This window comes from Mustela erminea, chromosome 7 (genome assembly GCF_009829155.1).
Source record: "Mustela erminea isolate mMusErm1 chromosome 7, mMusErm1.Pri, whole genome shotgun sequence".
Taxonomy (NCBI): Eukaryota; Metazoa; Chordata; class Mammalia; order Carnivora; family Mustelidae; genus Mustela; species Mustela erminea.
The window spans coordinates 16279125-16298163 of NC_045620.1; the positions used below are offsets into that span (position 1 = coordinate 16279125).

Below are 19039 nucleotides of genomic sequence, written 5' to 3' on the forward strand. Positions count from 1 at the left end.
GGACACTCAACCAATTGAGCCACCCAGCTGCCCCAGAAAGAAATATTTCTTACTCATCTTTGTGTTCTCTGAGCTCAGCATAGGGCCCAGCACATAGCAGGTGCTCAGGAAATGTTTAATGAAGGAAGAAAAACAACATATGACATAGGGAAGAGAAAGGCCTTTGACATTAGACCTGGGTCAACATCTTCTCTATGTGATCGGTTTAAAGGGAACATTGTCCATGATGACGCTTGTGAAGAACCGCTAAGCAGACTTAATTTAGGGAGTGCGTGGGCATGGGTATAGAGGTGACTGTTACGGGGTTTGTGGTAGGGGACAGAGATTGAGCTCACCTCCCAACACAACAAGGACAAGTAAATAATAGCTGAGGAGCCGGGGGTGGTTGGTGGGTAGGATATTACTAAGAGGCAACATCAGGAGTAAGGGGGATTCTGGTTGAAGTGACCTCACAGGGTTCTTGCTGAAGGCAAGCCAGGGTGGCTAGACCTGGCGTAGGTGGTGGAGAACGAGGTACGTGGTTGGACATCAAGGAGGATCAGATATTAAGGGTGGGGGATCTTGGCTCAACTGACTTAGCAGGGTTCTTGCTAATACGGTATGTATCAGTGGGGGGCGAACACAGAATCCCTGAAGTCAGGGCTTTGTTGGGAAGAGGGTTTAGAGGAGCCTGGTTGCAGTTTGGATAAGGAGAGGCTCTTTGTCACTTAAGCGAAGCCACTTGCCCTCTCTGAGCCTCTGGGCTTATAAAATGGGCACAGAAATAAAACTTGCTGCGTGAGATCATTGCAGGGGTTTCTGGTGATTGTGAGGAAGAGCGTAGATGCTGGACAACTCTTCTCTAAAGAGAAAGCATGAATCACGTCTCTACGTTTCATGATTTTCACCAGAGCTTTCAACTCTTAGCCCCGTCCCTCTGGATGGAGGGCTAGTTCTCGTCTTCTCCAATGTGTACAAACAGCTTTTCTGGCCATTCTCGGGCTCTGGGGCGGGTAGAGGAGGAGAAGGAAGGAGAAGCCTGGTTGTCTGTAGAGAGGGTGAGGGGAAAGTCGTGCTCCTTGTTCTGCATGCAGGGCCAGGCTGGCAGGAACTGCAGACTATCAGGTTTTGCCCCAAGGGCTCAGCGTCTGCTGTAAAGAATTAATGGCCAGGAAAGGTGTCTGCCAATTATTTTTCAACTCTAGGTGCAGAGATTACAGAAACACAGCCAGCCCATCCTAGATCCGGGCCTCCCTCTACTAACTCCCCCCGCGCCCCGGGAGAGTGCTAGAATCAGGGGTCTCTCTTTTGAGGGCATGCCCAGACTTCCAAGCATGTGCAGAACGCTCTGTGTTTCCACAGAGAAGAGGGCAAGGGAGGGAAAGACACATATTTGTCTTGGTTTGGTTGCCCTAGATGCAGGGCCTGAGAAAAAAGATGGTAGTATGTGACGTTTACCTGAGAGGCGATCCCAGAAAATGTGGGTAAGAGGGTAGGGAAGGGAGGTAGGGGGAAGGGACAGAGCTTAGAGGTGTGTTATCAACCCAGGTACACTGTAGGTGATGGAGTTTAATCTCACCTGGAGACTTGGCGGAAGTGGCGTTACATATATACCTCAAAATGGCCCCATCCGAGAGGCGAGGGACCTGGAATATTGACACACTGGCTCTGGTGGATGGTTGGTTGAGGGCGACTGTAGGCGTGTTCATTAGCAGGGCCTTCTAACCTATCTCACTCGGGAGCCAGGACGGTCCTCAAGCAGGAAGTGCAGGTGTTGGCAGCTGGCATGCCCTGAAATGGTAAGGCCTTGGGGGATTCAAGCCAGGCACCGGTGGGTCCATTACAACATGCATCGGAGATCTACTCGGGTCCAGGCACTTAACATTGGCCATTGCTTTAATTTTGGCATACATCCAAGATGGCGCCTTCATTGACCTCCTCTTCTCCTCAGGGCTGAGACTAGAGGAGGTGAAGCCCTTGTACCTAGTACAACATTTGAGAGGGCCCACAGCTGTCAAATAATATTTTAATGCAATATTTAAAGAAAAAAAAGAAGCAAAGGCAAAAAAAAAAATCCAAGATGAACAAAATATCCGAATTTTAAATCAAAACAGGATCAGTAATGGTGGCAAGCCGAGCCATACTGAAGCCCAAAGCAAAAGGAAAAATCAGTAATACCGATCGTGTTCATCATGGATTTTTTTTTTTTTTGCATTAATTTTGATTTAAAAGAAAAAGGTGCATTAAGACATTATTTATCTTGATTACTGGGGGGTTTTAGCACACCCTTGTGTTTGGTGCCTGAGGCAAGCACTTCATTCATCTCAGCCTGGTCCTCGCCCTGCACCCTCCCCCGCCCGTCTGTCTTCCCCATCGGATTGCTCTTAATCCACTCAGCTGCTCTAGCCAGGAATCTGGGGTCCCCTGTGGCTCCTCCTAGCACCCTCCCAGCTGCACCATTATGATCTTTCAGAACCCCCCCCCCCCTTGCAGCTTTCAAATCTGCTCTCTTTTCTCCATCTTCCTTCCATGACTCCTCTACAAAGGAGGTCCACCTTCGTGGTCTCCCTTTGCAGTCACAAGTGGCTTCTTGCATTTCCCTGCGAGCTCTGACGTGGCCACTCAGGTCAGCGCTCTGGCCGACAAGATCGTGGCTGTTTCTCTGGCCCTCTCACGTCCTCCCCTTCCCCAGGTCCTCCCCCACCCATGTAAGCTCTCCTTCCAATAGGACATGCCTTATTCCTGTAGTTCTTGAAGACGCCCTGCTTTTGTGACTAAGTCCTGACAGGTACCCCAGGCCTTCTGCTTGTTTCTTCACTATCTTGGCTGCTCTGTGTGGGCACGGTGGCACCGGAAGGCATAGTGTCTTTTTCGAGCTTCAGTGTAGCAGTGACCCCTCTGATTGTTCCTTCCCACTCACCTACTGGGAGTAACACTTTCTTACCTTCCCACTTTGGGGCCAAGGCCGAGGGAGGTGGCGGCATGAGTTCCCGAGACCAGGCAGTGTCTTTCTCCAATTCACATTCTCTCTGAGTCTCCTTCTTCCTTGGTTTCACCCCAGGCCTGGAAGAAACTACCATCTCATGGGGTGGGCACGTCCCGACCTCATTTCCGGAATCCCGTTGCGTGACTGCTTGTCCTAAGCTTCAGGCTCAGACCTCCACATTTTGCCCTTAATTTGTAGGGTTAGTTCTGGAATTGAGGAAACTCTCTCTCTTTTTTCCCAGGCCAGGTTTTAAGACTGCTGACTCTGTAGAGACTCAAAGCTAAACTACGATTTTTTTATTTCAGGTGGTGTCTACACTCCTCTTAAAGTAACAAATGTCCTCTTAAGGTAATACGCAGGTCGGGGAGTGGTGGGGACACAGAACGTCATGGTCCCTGAAGGTACAAAATAGTTGGATACATTTGATAATTTCAAAAACATTTTCCCCTTTATAGAGTCAGGTGGGCCTCCAGTTCCCAATAACTTTGCTCACCTCCTGGGCACGCACTATTTCTGGAGAGTTTTGGCAAGTTGTGTTTCACATTACCTCCCCACATCAGGCCACATTTGCCTCAGACATCCACAACCACTCTGCTCATTTATCTAAGTTCTGAGGGAGATAAAGAAGTTCCTTGAATCCCTGGCAGTGAAATCCCACCTTCTGTGGGAACTTCAGTGAGGAAGTGGGGGCTCTGAGTCCCACTCCTAGGCCTGCGTCTAAAGTCCCCAAGTGGAAAATGGGGGGAACCTGTACCCCCACAGGGGTTGCGCAAGGATTCCACATGCAGTGAAGATTTGCGGAGCAGCTGGCATGGACCACGTACCCACTCTGCCTGTTTCCTCTCCTCTTTCTCCGCTGCCCTGCCTCCTCAGCCTCCTGCCCGCGCCTGTCCTCTGAGCTGAGCCTCCCTATTCCAGAATTCTGGGCTTCTGTACACAGAGCTTAATACCGGATTTGTGAACTTGCTCAGCAAAGTGCATTCAGCTCTAGAGCACCAGCCCATCCTGCTGCTGTTGAACAGCCTGGTGATTAGGCATAAGTGGGCTTGTGGCTACACAAATGAATACTTTTTTTTCTTAAGTAGGCTCCGCATGGAGCCCCACTTGAGGCTCAAACTCACAGCCGTGAGATCAAGACTTGAGCCAAGACCAAGAGTCAGATGCTCAATGAACTGAGCCTCCCAAGCGCCCCACAAATGACTAATTATTAGTCATTAATTAGTCTTAGCAGAGAGCCAGGTGTGTTGGCGTCTATTCTAGGATTGACCTTGGAGCTGAAGATTTCCCCAATGCTGTTTGACTGTTTGGTGACCATCTTTATTCTATGCACATACACATACACACACATATATACACTCATGTGTTTTGGATCCCGGGTCCTGGCATCTGGGAATTTTGGTTTAGCAGAAGTGTTGGGTTAAGAAAGTTGGGTGGGAGAACCCTTAAAATGTGCCAGAAGCTGGTCTAGGTACCTCCAGTTTTCCCTCCCACACATCCCAGGTCTACTCACTTGCTGAGCCCTCAGAGCTTGGGGCTGGCTTTCTCACACCTGTTCTGAGTCCTCTGCACAGAAAGGTGGGTGGACCCTGCTGACCTCCTACTCTTAGGTCCTGAATTGCCCCTCCCCTCTGTTCTCTGTGTCCCAGTCACAGTGACCTCCTTTTGATGACTAGAACACGTCAGCCTATTTCCCTCCTCAGTCCTATCACCTGTCCTGCTATAATCCCTTTGAATTTATGCTCTCTTCCCATGGCCGGCTTCTCATCCTTCAGGTCTTAGCTCACACGTCACCTCTTCAGGGAAGTCTTCCTTGACCACCCTCTCTAAAGGAAGTCCTCCTAAAATTTTTTATCATAGTACCTCACTTGCTTCCTTCAAAGCAAATCTTTCATGAGCTGTAATTTTTTTAACCCAGTTTAAAATTTGCTTTTCTGTTTCTTCTACCAGATTATACACTCTACAAGATCAAGAGCCACCACTCTTATTTTGTTCCCTATGCTATTCTCAACACCTACAGTAGTGTAGGCACATGGTAGATGCTTATTTTTTGTGGCAGAGCAACTCTCACTAACCCTGTCCATTTTTTTTTTTTATCTTAAATGAACTTGACAGCCCAATGGGCCATCTGGTTGACCCACCTTGGGAATCATTTCTGGGGTCAAGTCTTCTCACTAAGCAGCTGGTCTTAGATGCTCTAGCATGTCATGCCTGAGCCTCTCTGAGACACCCATTGCCAGACTAACCCCAGCAGGCTGCTTTCTTTCTAGTAAGCTCCTTTCTCCATATCTAGTGAGGGAGTCAAGGAGTAGGAACTAGTTTTTGCAGAAAACTTATTACATGACAGTTCTGTGAGCTTGGGCACCTACATACCTACCTACCTACCTTCCTTTCTTTGCTTTTATTTGACACAGAGAGAGATATCACAAGTAGGCAGAGAGGCAGACAGAGGAGGGAAGCAGGCTCCCTACTGAGTAGAGAACCGGATGCGGGGCTCAATCCCAGGACCCTGGGATCATGACCTGAGCTGAAGGCAGAGGCTTAACTCACTGAGCCACCCAGGTGCCCCTGGGCACATTAATTTCTATGGGCTACAGTTTCCCCATCTCAAAAATGGGACTAACAGTAATGCAACATTTCTTAACTCTAGCACTAATGACATTTTGAGCCAGATAATTCTTTGTTGAGTGGTGTGTGTATCCTGTGCATTGTAGGATGTCTAGCAGCATCTACCCACTAGATGCCAGTAGTGAACCCAGTTATGACAATCAAGAATGTCTTCAGATATTGCCAAATGTCCCAGAGGGGTACAATCACATCTCCCTGCCTCCACTGAGTCACTTCGATAAGATCTGTCTTAAAGGGTGGTTGATGGACCGAATGATACGGGTTATGTTAAGTACTTAGAGTAAGGATTTAATATATTTATTTCAAATCTATGATTGTTATTATTAACATCACTATACTGAAGGCCAAGGGAGTTTTAGGAAAAACAGGTACCTATAGGGAGGGGGACAAACCCAGGTAAATTCTCTCCATCGCCCGTGGTGTGCTGAAGCCATCTTGTCCCCGCTATTAAGCACTGATTGTTAAATTTTCAGGAAATTTGCAAACCAGTTGTTAAACATCGCCATCCTTGAAACTGGCAGTGGTAGGAATATTTACACCGTGGGAATTAGCAAATGCTGTGCAATAGAGCTTGCTTTTGCGGGAGCCACCTGGCAACCACAGTGCTTCTTTGTTAACACATGAAATGACAAGATCTTGTACTGGGTCTAACAACCACTGACATGTTCAAATTGTGATAAACCTAAGTGACGTTTTGAGATAGCAGCAACATATGAAAGATATGAAAATATCTGTGATTCCATGGGTGACAAAGTCACAGGTCCTAATTCGTTGCACACGTTCAGATTTGCAGAGTTTCAGTTAGAAGTGGGAGACCATAAAGATGGGAGTGGAGCCCCTGCATTCTATTCACGGGCCTCAGTTAAGAACTTCTGCTCCAGGGGACACATTCAGTGGTGAAACCTAAGTGAGCCTGGGATTTAGAATCACAAAGACCTGATTTTGAATCCCAAATCTGCTAGCTGCTTAGCTGGGGAAGTCTGTGTTTCTTCAATCTCCGAATGGGAATCTGAACTTCACAGGTTGTGGAGATTCAGCAGAAATGGCTTTAAGAGGGGGCGGAGCACCTAGTAGTGTGTGTTGGGTGCGTGCAGGTCCCTGCGTGTGTGTAAGGGTGCGCACAGGTGTGTGCATGTGTGTTGGGGCGGAGGGACTTCACACCATCTCTTCCACATCCCTACGGCTCTGCAGAGATCTCTGAATTCGGGCAGCAGAGGTAGTAACAGACCTCACCCCAGATGGCGCTCCTGGCTCATTTTTTATTTTTAGTTTCTGCCTGGATGAAAAACTTGCGATGTGCACGCCGGGCAGAACAAATAAAATTATGACTCACTGTTCACTAACTGTGTTGTAGATTTCACATATTTTCATGCTTGGTTTTCTACCACGTTCCAAACTGATACAAAAATGCTTTTTTCCCTTTCTCTGGGACATTGGGACATGGGTTCCAATGGGGAAGGGGCATCGTGTACCCCCTTCCTTCCCTCCTTGCCTTCCCTACTGCACCGCGAGGCGAGAACCACTGTCTTCCTTCCTCAGCCGGGAAGCTTCATTATTCCTCACACAGGACCATTTTTCCAGCTCATTAGAACCTGGAGCTAAGATAAAGGAGGGCAGAGCCATTAGGTAGCAATTTATATGTAAATGTGGAAGTTAGCAAAAGAAAGAGAATGGCCTACTGTTCTTTAGGAAGCATTCAAGTTGGGACCCTTCTGGAAAGCTAGCTTCACCCCCGAGCTCTGTAATGCCCATTGCGGCTTTGCAGGTCTTCTTGCCTTCACGCGGGAGGAGACTGAGGCCAAGGTCACACAGTGAGTGATGAACAGGGTCAGTACCTAAAGCCACAGGTGGACCCCAGAGGTATCACCACTTTATGGGGTACCTGTAAGGGGAGGAGGCCCCTCCGACCCGCCTCACCCTCTCCCTTCCCCTTAACTTCAGTTTTTGCAGCCGGTTCAGGCTGATCTGCTGGCTTGTGAGCTCGGATCTAACGGGGAAATGTACATTGTACATTTTACTGATAAGATTTAATTGAACAGTTACTGTGCTGTGTATGTGTAGAGGAGAGTCCCTAGCAAAGGAACCCTCTGGCTTGGTCCCAAGCTGATAGTGAGGAGTTAGGAATTAAAAAGGAGGATGCTAGTAAGAAGGCTGGGCGGAGACGTCTCCTGAAAGCTAAAGGAAAATCGGGCTTCTCCCGCGCTTTTCTTCACTATGATCAGAAGTGCAATCTCTGCCCAACCCCTGACCTTTTGGGAGTGACAGAGTCAGAGGCATGCATGAGAGAGGGCAGGCTGTCACCCTAGGAGAAGCAGCCTCTTACTTCCTTTAGCCATCTAGCAAATCGTTTTCTGGGGAGGGAAAGGCATCCTCACCTCTCCCAAGTGTTCCAGGCCTTCAGTCTGTGCCATCTACCAGCTTCGTCCCCTACACCTTGAGCTTGACCAGCAGCAATACTCTTCCTTCCTTAGCTGTTGGGTGACAACAGAGTCAAGGGGCTGGAGGGGACGTGTGTTGGTGGAAGCTGAACATACACTTTAAGCCAGTATGTCATGACTCAGTTTGAGCTTGGTCTTGAGAGCAAATGGGAAGCCCTCGAGTTGTCTTAAGTGGAAAGCTGTGTGGAAGTGATAGGATCAGATTTGTGGTTCAGAAAGATCTCTTTGGCTTTTCTGGGGAATGAATGGGAGGCAGTAGACAGAAAGATGAGTTAACAGGCCGCTTCAGCCATTTAGAAGAGAGATGAATGGTACCTGGACCAAGTGGAGGGGCAGACAAGAGGATGGATGTGATAGAGACCCCAGAGATAGACTTGATAGCACTTGGCGATTGATCGACTGTGGGGGTGAGAGAGAGTGAGTAATACCCAAGCTTATGGCTTAAGCAACTGTGTGGGCAGCCATGTCTGCCGTTTCCTGAGATCCGACTGCAGAATGAGAAGCATTAGGTTTTGGGGAAAAAATGATAACGTTAGTTTTGGCCATGCTGAGTCTGATGAACCTATGGGACATCCAAATAGAGATGTCTGGTCAGAGCACAAGACACTTGGGAAATATTGTCACATAGATGGCAGTTAAATTGAGAAAAGGAGGGGTCTGAGGACAATATCCAGAGGAGGATGGCAGGAAAGATGGGAAAAGGAAGGAAGATTTCACGAAATTGACAGAGGAGTAATAACCAAAGAGGGAGGGGTGGGGAGAAGCGTGTCATGGAAGTTGATGGAAGGGAGTGAGGAGGGACCCTGGAAAGGAGCCAGGGTCAACAGTGTTAAATGCTGGAGAGAGGTCACGTAAGACAGGAACCTGGCAAGAGGCGGGGTTGGCATGGCTCGAGGAGTGAATGAGAGGTAAGGATGTGGCAATAGCGTGGACAACAACCTTCTTTCCTCCCTGCCTTGCTTCCTTCCAACAAAAAGAAGGAAAGAAGAGTCCTCTGGAGTCCTACCACCCTGAGATGACCACGGTTAGCACTGTGGCACCCAGCCTTCTATGCATCTCTTTAGGTCCCACACGCTGCGTGCATATAGGAACTTTAACTTCATTGGCATCACATACATGTTGTTTTTACTATAGATTTCCCCCCTTTTGCCCCAAATCAGCACTCCACTCTTTTTTTTTTTTTTTTTTTAGCACTCCACTCTTATTTTAGCCTTTCCCATAAGTTGTGTTAACTATTTAATATATGTTCTTCCATTTTTTCTTTTTATGTGTATAATCCCATGCAGGGTGTGTGTGTGTGTGTGTGTGTGTGTGTACACACGTGCACATGCACCCATGTGTGCGATTACCTTTAAAAAGAAAAAGATCATTTTCACACCTGCTTTTCTCCCTCAGCTGTATCTTGGTGAAATTCCTCTACACTATCATGATGAGCTCTGATTCATTCTTTTTCCTTTTCTTTTCTTTCCTTTTCTAAGAAGATTTTATTATTTGAGAGAGAGAGTTAGTGAGAGAGAGAGAGAGCACAAGTGGGGGTGGTGTAGACGGAGAGGGAGAAGCAGACTCCGCGCTGAGCAGGGACCCCAATGTAGGACTCGATCTCAGGACCCTGGGATCATGACCCGAGCCAAAGGCAGATGCTTAACTGACTGAGCCACCCAGGCGCCGTGATTCATTCCTTTTAATGGCCATGTAATAGTCCATGGTGTGGATGTGCCACACTTTATTTGAGTGAACCCATACTGATGGATATTCATTTTGCTTTCACTTCTTGTTCACTAGGAACAACACTGCAATAAACATTCTTATACATAGAGAATAGTACTTTATTTCTATGGGATAGATTCCCAGGAATGAAATTGTTGAGTTGAAGAATATATGGAGTCTTTCCCCTAAAATTTTATTATAGAAAATTTCAAATGTATGGACAAGCTGAAAGAGTTACACATTCAACATTGATATACCCATCACCTATATTTACAATGAACCTTTTGCTGTATTTGCCTATCATTTGCTAATTCATCTTTTAACATATTGCCCATCTTATTTTTGGTGCATTTCAAAGGAAGTTATGGGTATCTGTACACTTCACCTCTAAATACTTTAGCATGCATGTTATTAACTTTAGTTTAATATTTGCTTATAGATTTCAGATATAACTTATTTTATTGTGTTATGTTAGTCACCATACAGTACATCATTAGTTTTTTTAAAAAATATTTTGTTTTATTTATTTGACAGAGATCACAAGCAGGCAGAGAGGCAGTCAGAGAGAAAGGTGGAGGGAAGCAGGCTCCCCGCCGAGCAGAGAGCCCGATGCGGGGCTCGATCCCAGAACCTTGGGACCATGACCTGAGCTGAAGGCAGAGGTTTAACCCACTGAGCCACCCAGGTGCCCCACATCATTAGTTTTTGACGCAGTGTTCCAAGATTCATGGTTTATGTACAACACCCAGGGCTCCATGCAATCCGTGCCCTCCTTAATACCCACCAGCAGGCTCACCCATTCCCCCACACCCTCCCTTCCAAAACCCTCAGTTTGTTTCTCAGAGTCCACAGTCTCTCATAGTTCATCTCCCCCTCTGATTTCCCACCCTTCCCTTTTCCTTTTCTTTGGTTAATATCCTCCATGTTATTCCTTATATTCCCCAAGTAAGTGAAACCATATGATAATTGACTTTCTCTGCTTGACTTATTTCACTCAGCATAATCTCTTCCAGTCCCATCCATGTTGCTGCAAAAGTTGGGTATTCATCCTTTGTATATATGGACTGCATCTTCTTTATCCATTCGTCCGTTGAAGGGCATCTTGGGTCTTTCCACAGTTTGGCAACTGTGGCCATTGCTGCTATGAACATTGGGGTACAGATGGTCCTTCTTTTCACTACATCTGCATCTTTGGGGTAAATCCCCAGTAGTTGGTTATGCTACGTCTTAATGAAAATTGGTGTTGTTGGTTTTACAGTGTAGCCGTTTTGGTAAATAGGGATATTTACCATTGTGATTTTAGTTTGCTTTTCTCTGATGTCTGATGATGTTGAACACTTTCTCATGTGTATATGGGTCACTCATCTATATTCTCTTGTGAAGGGTTTGTTAAACTGTCACCTTTTTAAAATTATTCTAAATTTTAATAATTTTAAATTTTAACAGTTTGTTAAACTGTGACAATTTTTAATTTAAAATTATTGAATTGTAGGAGTTTAAAATTTTTTTTTTTTAAGATTTTATTTATTTATTTGACAGATGGAGAGAACACAAGCATGGGGGTGGGAGAGGGAGAAGCAGACTTCCCACTGAGCAAAGAGCCCGATGTGGGACTTGATCCTAGGACCCTGGGATCATGACCTGAACTAAAAGCAGACGCTTAACTAGCTGAGCCACCCAGGCACCCCAGTGTAAGAGTTTTTTTAAAGAAAGTATTCTGAATACATTCTATTTGTCAGATATCTCTGTTTTACTCATTTTTTCTTCACAGAATTACATATTCATTTTCTTAGAGAAATCTTTTGATGAGCAGAAGTTTTAAAATTGTGATAAGTCTAATTTACAAATTTTTTCTTTTATGATGGTCACTTTTATGATTATTTTTAATTTTTTTTTAAAGATTTTATTTATCTATTTGACAGAGACAGAGAGAGAGCACAAGCAATGAGGAGCAGCAGAGGGAGAGGGAGAAGCAGGCCCCCTGAGGATCAGGGAGCCTAATGTGGGGCTCGATCCCAGGACTCCAGGATCATGACCTAAGCTGAAGGCAGAGGCCCAACCCACTGAGACATCCAGGCGCCCTGAATTTTTTTAAAAAGATTTTATTTTTAAGCCGTCTCTACACCTAATGTGAGGTTTGAACTCACAACACTGAGATCAAGTGCCCCATGCTCCACCGACTGATCAGCCGGGCACCCCTAAGGTTTATTAGTTTTATTAATCTTTTCAAAGAAACAGCTTTTGGTTTTGTTAATTTTCCTCTGTTGCTCATTTTCTATTTTGATGATTTCTGCTTTGTTAAAAAAAAAATCTATTTCTGCTAACTTTGTTTTTCTTTTTCTAGCTTCTTGAGGTGGAAACTTGGGTTATTTATTTTACATCTGTTTTCTTTTCTTTCTTTCTTTTTTTTTTTAAGATTTTATTTATTTATATGACAGAGAGATAGAGATTACAAGTAAGCAGACGCAGGGAGAGGGAAAAGCAGGCTCCCCGCTAAGCAAGGATCCAGACGCAGGGCTCAGTCCCAGGGCCCTGAGACCATGACCTGAGCCGAGGGCAGGGGCTTAACCCACTGAGCCACCCAGGCACCCCTACACCTATTTTATTTTCTAACATAAATATTTAGATTCTGAAGCACCCTCTAAACACTGCTTCAGCTGCATTCCACAAATTCTGATATATTGTATTTTTATTATTTATATAAACATGTTTTAAAGTTTCCCTTATGATTTCTTCATTGACCCATTTGTTGCTAAATATCTAAATATTTGTTATTTTATGTATATCTAATTACTAATGATTTTATTCATTTGTTCATTCACTCATTCATTTAAATGACTAATGATTTTAAATTTAAAAGTCATGGTCAGAAAAGTGTAATTCTGTGTTACTGTAATTTAGTTTTATTGAGACTTAGTTAATGGCCCAGGATATAGTCTATCTTGGTAAATGTACCATGAGTATTTGAAAAAAATGTGTATTCTGCTATTGTTGGGTATAGTGTTCTATTAATATAAATTAAATTAGGTGGTTTACATTATAGATTGTTCAAATCTTTTACATTTAAAAAATTTTTTAAAAATATTTTACATTTTTAATGATTTAAACAATTCAGCTCTATCAGTAACTGAGAGGAATGTTAGATTTTGTTAATTTTTGTTTTACACATTTCAAAGCTCTAATATTAGGTGTAATTGTAATTTTTGTGTCTTCCTGATGAAAATGGACCAAGGAAATTTTCTTCTGGCCCTAAGTCATTGAAATCCGGTATGTATTTGACACTTCATAGCACATCTCAATTCAGACTAGCCACTTTTCAAGTGCTCAGGAGCCACATGTAGCTAATGGCTACTGTATTGGACAGCATAGTCCCTAGAAAATCAGATAATGAGAGGTGGGGGAAACTGCCTGGCTACACCCAGCACTGAAGAAACACAGTAAATTTCATTGCCCCATTTCCAAGTGTTGGCCAATTTTTTTTTTTTTTTTTGGTAACATTACCCTAGGATCATGACAGCTCTGGAACCAACAGTAGAACCTGGTAGAGAAGGAGAGGCTAATAAAGAGGCGATTGGGGCGCCTGGGTGGCTCAGTGGATTAAAGCCTCTGCCTTCAGCTTGGTCATGATCTCAGGGTCCTGGGATTGAGCCCCGTGTTGGCTCGGGTCATGATCTCAGGATCCTGGGATTGAGCCCCGGTTGGGCTCTCTGCCTGCTTGTGATCTTTGCCTGTCAAATAAATAAATAAAATCTTAAAAAAAAAAAAAAAAAGGAAGGGGGCTTCTGGGTGGCTCAGCTGGTTAAGCTACTGCCTTCAACTTAGGTCATGATCCCAGGGTCCTGGGATCAAGCCCCATGTCAGGCTCCTTACTCTGCAGGGAGCCTGCTTCTCCCTCTCCCTCTGCATGCTTGTGCTCTCTCTCTCTCTTCCTGTCAAATAAATAAATAAAATTTAAAAAACAAATCTCTCTCTGTTTAAAAAAAAAAAAAAAAAAAGAGGTGATTGAGTGAGAAAGGGCTCCAAAATAGCCGGAACACCTGAAGTTTTGAGCTCAGGGGCCAAGGTTCCCACTTGCCTGTGATATTTTTTTGTCCACGTTTGAAAAATGGGCCACTTTGGGTGGATGAATTAGAAAAGCCCTGCATATCTGGACGTCTTATGCCAGGGTATAGGACTTGGAAAGGAAAGATGGGTTGGATTTTAGTTCCTCCTGGCACCTTGACTAACGGCTTTTGTGCAGTGCACAACCCATGTGACGGCACTATCAGGTCCTACCAGGGATGAGAACCAACCAACCTCTGATGGATAAATGATGGGATCTTCTCCAGTCTGGCAGGGAAGAGGGTGGGTGGGAGAGTGAGGGCATGCGTCTGGGAGCAGGACAGAATGAGGGGTATGGAAGGAGGCTGAGGGGGTTCTATTTGATGGCATTATTTTAATTGCAAAGAAGGAGAAAGACTGAGAGTGAGGGCCTGAAGTTTGTTGGGAGAGGCAGGTCTGAAACAGTCGTTGTGGAAAAGGTAAGAGGACAGACGAGAACAAGTTAGAGCTTTTTTTTTTTTTTAAAAGATTTTATTTATTTATTTGACAGACAGAGATCACAAGTAGGCAGAGAGGCAGGTAGAAAGAGAGAGGGGAGGAAGCAGGCTCTCCGCGGAGCAGACAGCCTGATGCGGGGCTTGATCCCAGTACCCTGGGATCATGACCTGAGCCGAAGGCAGAGGCTTTAACCCACTGAGCCACCCAGGCGCCCCAAGTTAGAGCTTTTTGAGCGATGTCAAGGCCTGACACACTTTTGTCTGGAGTGGAAGGCAGGAGAGGCCAGAAGTTAGAAAGTGAGCAGTGAGCTAACCAGGGAAGTAGACTATCCTGAGGCACAGGTGTGCTGGAGGCACAGGTGTGTAGGAGACGCAGGTGTGCAGGTGTGTAGGAGGCACAGGTATGCAGGAGGTACAGGAGTGCAGGAGGCACAGGTGTGCAGGGGGCACAGGTGCATAGGGGGCACAGGAATGCAGGAGACACAGGTGTGCAGGAGTGCAGGAGGCACAGGAGTGGAGGAGGCACAGGTGTGCTGCAGGTGCAGGTGTGCTGGAGGAGCAGGTGTGCTGGAGGTGCAAGTGTGCAGGAGGCGCAGGTGTGCAGGAGGCACAGGAGTGCAGGAGGCTCAGGAATGCAGGAGGCTCAGGAGTACAGGAGGCCATCTGTTGGCCAGACAAGACAAAATCCCAGCAGCTTGCTTTCATCAAATAATGTATGCCAGCCCCTTTTCTAAGCTCTTGACCAGTTTGATTCTCAACTGTTACTTCCACTGGGCAGATGAGAAAAGCAAAGCACAGAAAGGGTAGGTGACTTTCTGAGAGGGTCACACAGCCGGTAAGTGACAGAGCATGGTTTGGGCTGTCTGACTCTAGCAGCCTATTGTAAGGGTGATTTGGGTTCTGACTCCACCTCTCTCTAATTGTGGGAGGACTTCCCTTCTACCATGGTGTGTGTGAGCTCACGGGGTCAGTCTCAAGGATGAGGTAAAGCAATTTTTTAAAAGCCAAAAAGGTAATCGTTTGTTTTGTTGAGTCTAAACATTCTTGGGTTATGATATCTAAATGCCTTGTGCCCATAGGGAGGATCTGGGAACCATGGGTAGCTCTGCTTTCTGCTCCAGGCTCAGAGACGGACCTGAGTGGCCTAGTTAACAGGGGGGTGAAGTCAGGAAGTGACACCCATCTTCTTCATTAGCTGGGGAGCAGGGCAGATGGGGGGGGGGGTTTAGATCTCTAAGTCCTATCTCTGCAAGTAGAGTCCTCATCCAAGAGAAACCATTTTTCTATTTTCATTTTTTTTTTAAATTTAGGAACACATGCCAAAATCAGCTTTATAACAATCTCAGTGCTAGTTTTATGAAACACAACATTTCCATTGAAGCCACCAGCAGAATCACTTCTGTCAGCCACCAGCCTTGTAAAAGGAATGAATGCATTTTCTGTGCCCATAATCATCCCTCTATGGGAATGAGGTCGATTTCAATGACTATCTAATAAAGGAATAACTTAACAATCGAAAAAAAAAAATTAGAATCCCAAGGAACCCTAGAGGCAAAAGGCAAAGGAAATTTGATCTGATGAAAACTGAGATCTTTTTTAAAGGGAAGCTTTATTTATTTATTTTTTTAAAGACAAAACTACATTTTAAAAACAGTAGGTTGGCTAATCAATAAATCTCTATTTAAGGAATTGAATACGGAACTGATTATACAGCTGGCAAAACCTCACTGTTCCTACACATTCTGAGATGGTCTAATTTAGTGAAAGGTCTGAATCAGTTTGAAGCATGTGGTTTTGTAGCTCTGACGTGCTTAATTACCTTCAACTCAGACTAAGCTGAGAAATTCATTCTTTCAGATTGTGGCCTCCAAAGCCTGGGGGAATTTGCAGCAACATGCTAATAAGGATGGTTTGTAATTAGCATATCAATTGCACACTATTAATCACCCACTTCCTGATATTTGCACTGTTTATTGTACAAGAGGTGTGATTCCATCTGTGGTCTGGTCCCCTTAGGGGACCAGAAGACACTTGAAGAAAGTGTCTTAACTCCCTCCCCCTCATCTCCAGGGTCACCACTGCACCAGTAACATACAGAGGAGGAAACTGGGGCTTAGGGAGGAGTGCCTTGCTCAAGGTTTCAAAGCTGCACTGTCACTAGAACACATCTTCTGACTCCCAGTCCAGTGCTCTCTGCAACACATGTCAAAGCACATGGTATGTAGTTATTAATAATCATGTTAAAAAAAGAAAAGATAATTTTTTGTGTGTGTTGTTAGAGAAGGAGAGAAGGAGAGGGAGTGGTAGAGGGAAGAGAATCTCAAGCAGGCTCCATGACCAGTGTGGAACCCCATGTGGGGCTCGATCTCATGACCCTGAGATCATGACCTGAGCTGAAATCAAGAGTCAGAAGCCCAACTGGCTGAACCACCAGGCGCCCCCAAAGAAGAGAATGTCAGAAATCAGATTTCTGCTGAGTTTTGGACATTTCCCCTATAATCTTGCCAACTACTGATGTGGCTTTCTGTGTAATAATAACATGTATACAGCAGTTATTACGTACTAGGTACTATTCTAAATATAGCATATATCCTCAATTAATCCTAATAACAATGTTATGATATATTACTGTGGTCCCCCATATATCCTTAGGAAAACTGAGGACCAGAGAGGTAAAGTCAAATGCCTGAAATGGAGAGTCCCACAATTTCTCTGTTTCCAGTATCTGTAGTATTTTAGTAATTTTTTCAAGTGCCCAGAGACCAAAAGAAATACCTAGTAGTCTTGTTTATTAGGTTGTTAGGTCTAAACAATTTAAAAATAGCTATGTCGTAACAGCTTAATAGCCATTTGGAAAAAATCACTTCCATAGATTGAAAGATGTTGAGATGTGACCACTGTGAGCTGTCATCTGTGGGTGTCCGCCACACATCCCTGCGTTTCTCTCTAGTGTGTAAGAGAATCCGTGTTACCCCTGTGTGTTTGCCTAAGTGGGGAGAGGGCCAGTGGACTTGAACCCAAGCAGTCTAACTCCTGAGCCTGTATGCTTGGTACTAGGCTGTTTCCCCCAGGGGGCTCCATCCGACAGCCCTTACTCTCTAGAGAAGAGGCCCAGTCATTCCAGCGGACGTTCCATGGGCTGCCACCCTACCGCAGACCTCGTGCTGTGGCTGGGTGTGGTGGGGAAGGGACAGAGAAGAATTGGCGCTCGGGTCTGGTCTTTGGTGGTGTTGTTTTAAAGATTTTATTTATTTGACAGAGAGAGATCACAAGCAGGCAGAGAGGCAGGCAGAGAGAGAGAGGAGGAAGCAGGCTCCCTGCTGAGCAGAGAGCCTGATGTGGGGCTCGATCCCAGGACCCTGAGACCATGATCTGCACCGAAGGCAGTGGCTTAACCCACTGAGCCACCAGGCGCCTCGGGTCTGTTTTTTAATCATCTAGCCAATTACGGTTCAGCTATAACAGAAGGGTGTACAAAACACCCCCTTACCTGCAGAGGGGATCCTGGAGGTGGTGCAGGGGCGGGACTGATGGGAGTTGCCGTGGAAGCTTCTTCAGGCTACATGTGTAGAAATTTGGTTTGGGGAATGAAGGAAGTGCTGCCTCTTCCCATTCTCTGCAAGTCCAGTCACTCGAGAATTGTGTACAGGCTGGAGAAGAGACAAGTGGTGGTTTTGGTAGGCATCTGGTCACCTCTGAAGACTACTGTGGGCAGAGGCAGGAGGCATGAGCCAATAATTAGCTTGTGACGAAGAACTTTGGGCAGGGTGCCGGGTACCCTGGCACTGAAGGTATGTAACAAAGGGTGTATGATGAGGACCTACTTCGGAGGGGGCTGGGCCAGCTGGCCCTGGAGGTTCCATCCAACTCCAAAAAGGGATGGTTTTGTGCAGCTGTTTTCTCATTGTCCACAACTGTCCCCCCTTGTCACTGGCTCCGAGACTCTAGCATGCCTGTCACTGGCCTGGACACAGCACTGCTGTTGTCTCAGACATGGAAATTGATTTCTGGAAACTGGTATCTTTTGGTTCACTGAAAATGTGTTTGTTTCAGGACCTCCTCAGCAGCTCCTGTCTGAGGTCGGGGGAGGGCAGGAGGGACAAGGACTGCTGCCTGACACCTGGCCGAAGCTGGGGGCACTGGCCCCTTGCTGGAGGTGGGGGGGGCATCTGATTCCCCTCGTGGTCGCCAAAGTGACCTTTGCAAAATACACACCTCACCTTGGCCCTCTCTTGCTTGGATTCCTCCAGTACCTTCCCACTATTTTCTGGATTAAGTTCAAACTCCCACACTTGGCACGGACGTCCCCATGCCAAGGCCTCTGCCTAACTCTCCAGCCCTGTCTGTCCAGAGATGCTGTGCTTAGTTATCTTGGGTGACTCCTTTCTCTGAAAACAGAGTCCTTCTTGCCCACATGACTTTGCTTATGCTGTTCCCTCTGCCTGGTGTATCTTTCCTCCTTTGTCCACTAATCCTGCACTGTCTGGCTCAGCCCTCTCCTTTGCTGGGGACGGCTGGAAACAACACCCATCCCTTGAGCTCGAGGTCTGCAGTTTGGCAATGCAGGCAGAGCTCCGCTGGGTGGGTCTTCTGGACTGGGCTGGGCTCACTTGTGGTTTGTAGTGTGTCAGAGGTGTGTGTGTGTGTGTGTGTGTGTGTGTGTGTGTGTGTGACCAGGGCTGGCTTATTATGGCCTCATCTGGGACGTCTGAGATGACACCAGGACACTCTCTCCACATGGCTCCAGGCTGCCTCTCACTCTCTGG

General features: G+C 45.9%; 1 long non-coding RNA gene across 1 annotated transcript; it reads right to left on the reverse strand.

The window, feature by feature from the left end:
* Positions 1-1694: 1694 nt before the first annotated feature.
* Positions 1695-17894, reverse strand: LOC116596508. The gene is made up of 3 exons (XR_004288145.1): positions 17764-17894; positions 2924-3042; positions 1695-1770 (listed from the first exon to the last, which is right to left on the reverse strand). It is a non-coding gene; the product is annotated as an uncharacterized LOC116596508 (long non-coding RNA).
* Between the last annotated feature and the right edge of the window lie 1145 nt (positions 17895-19039).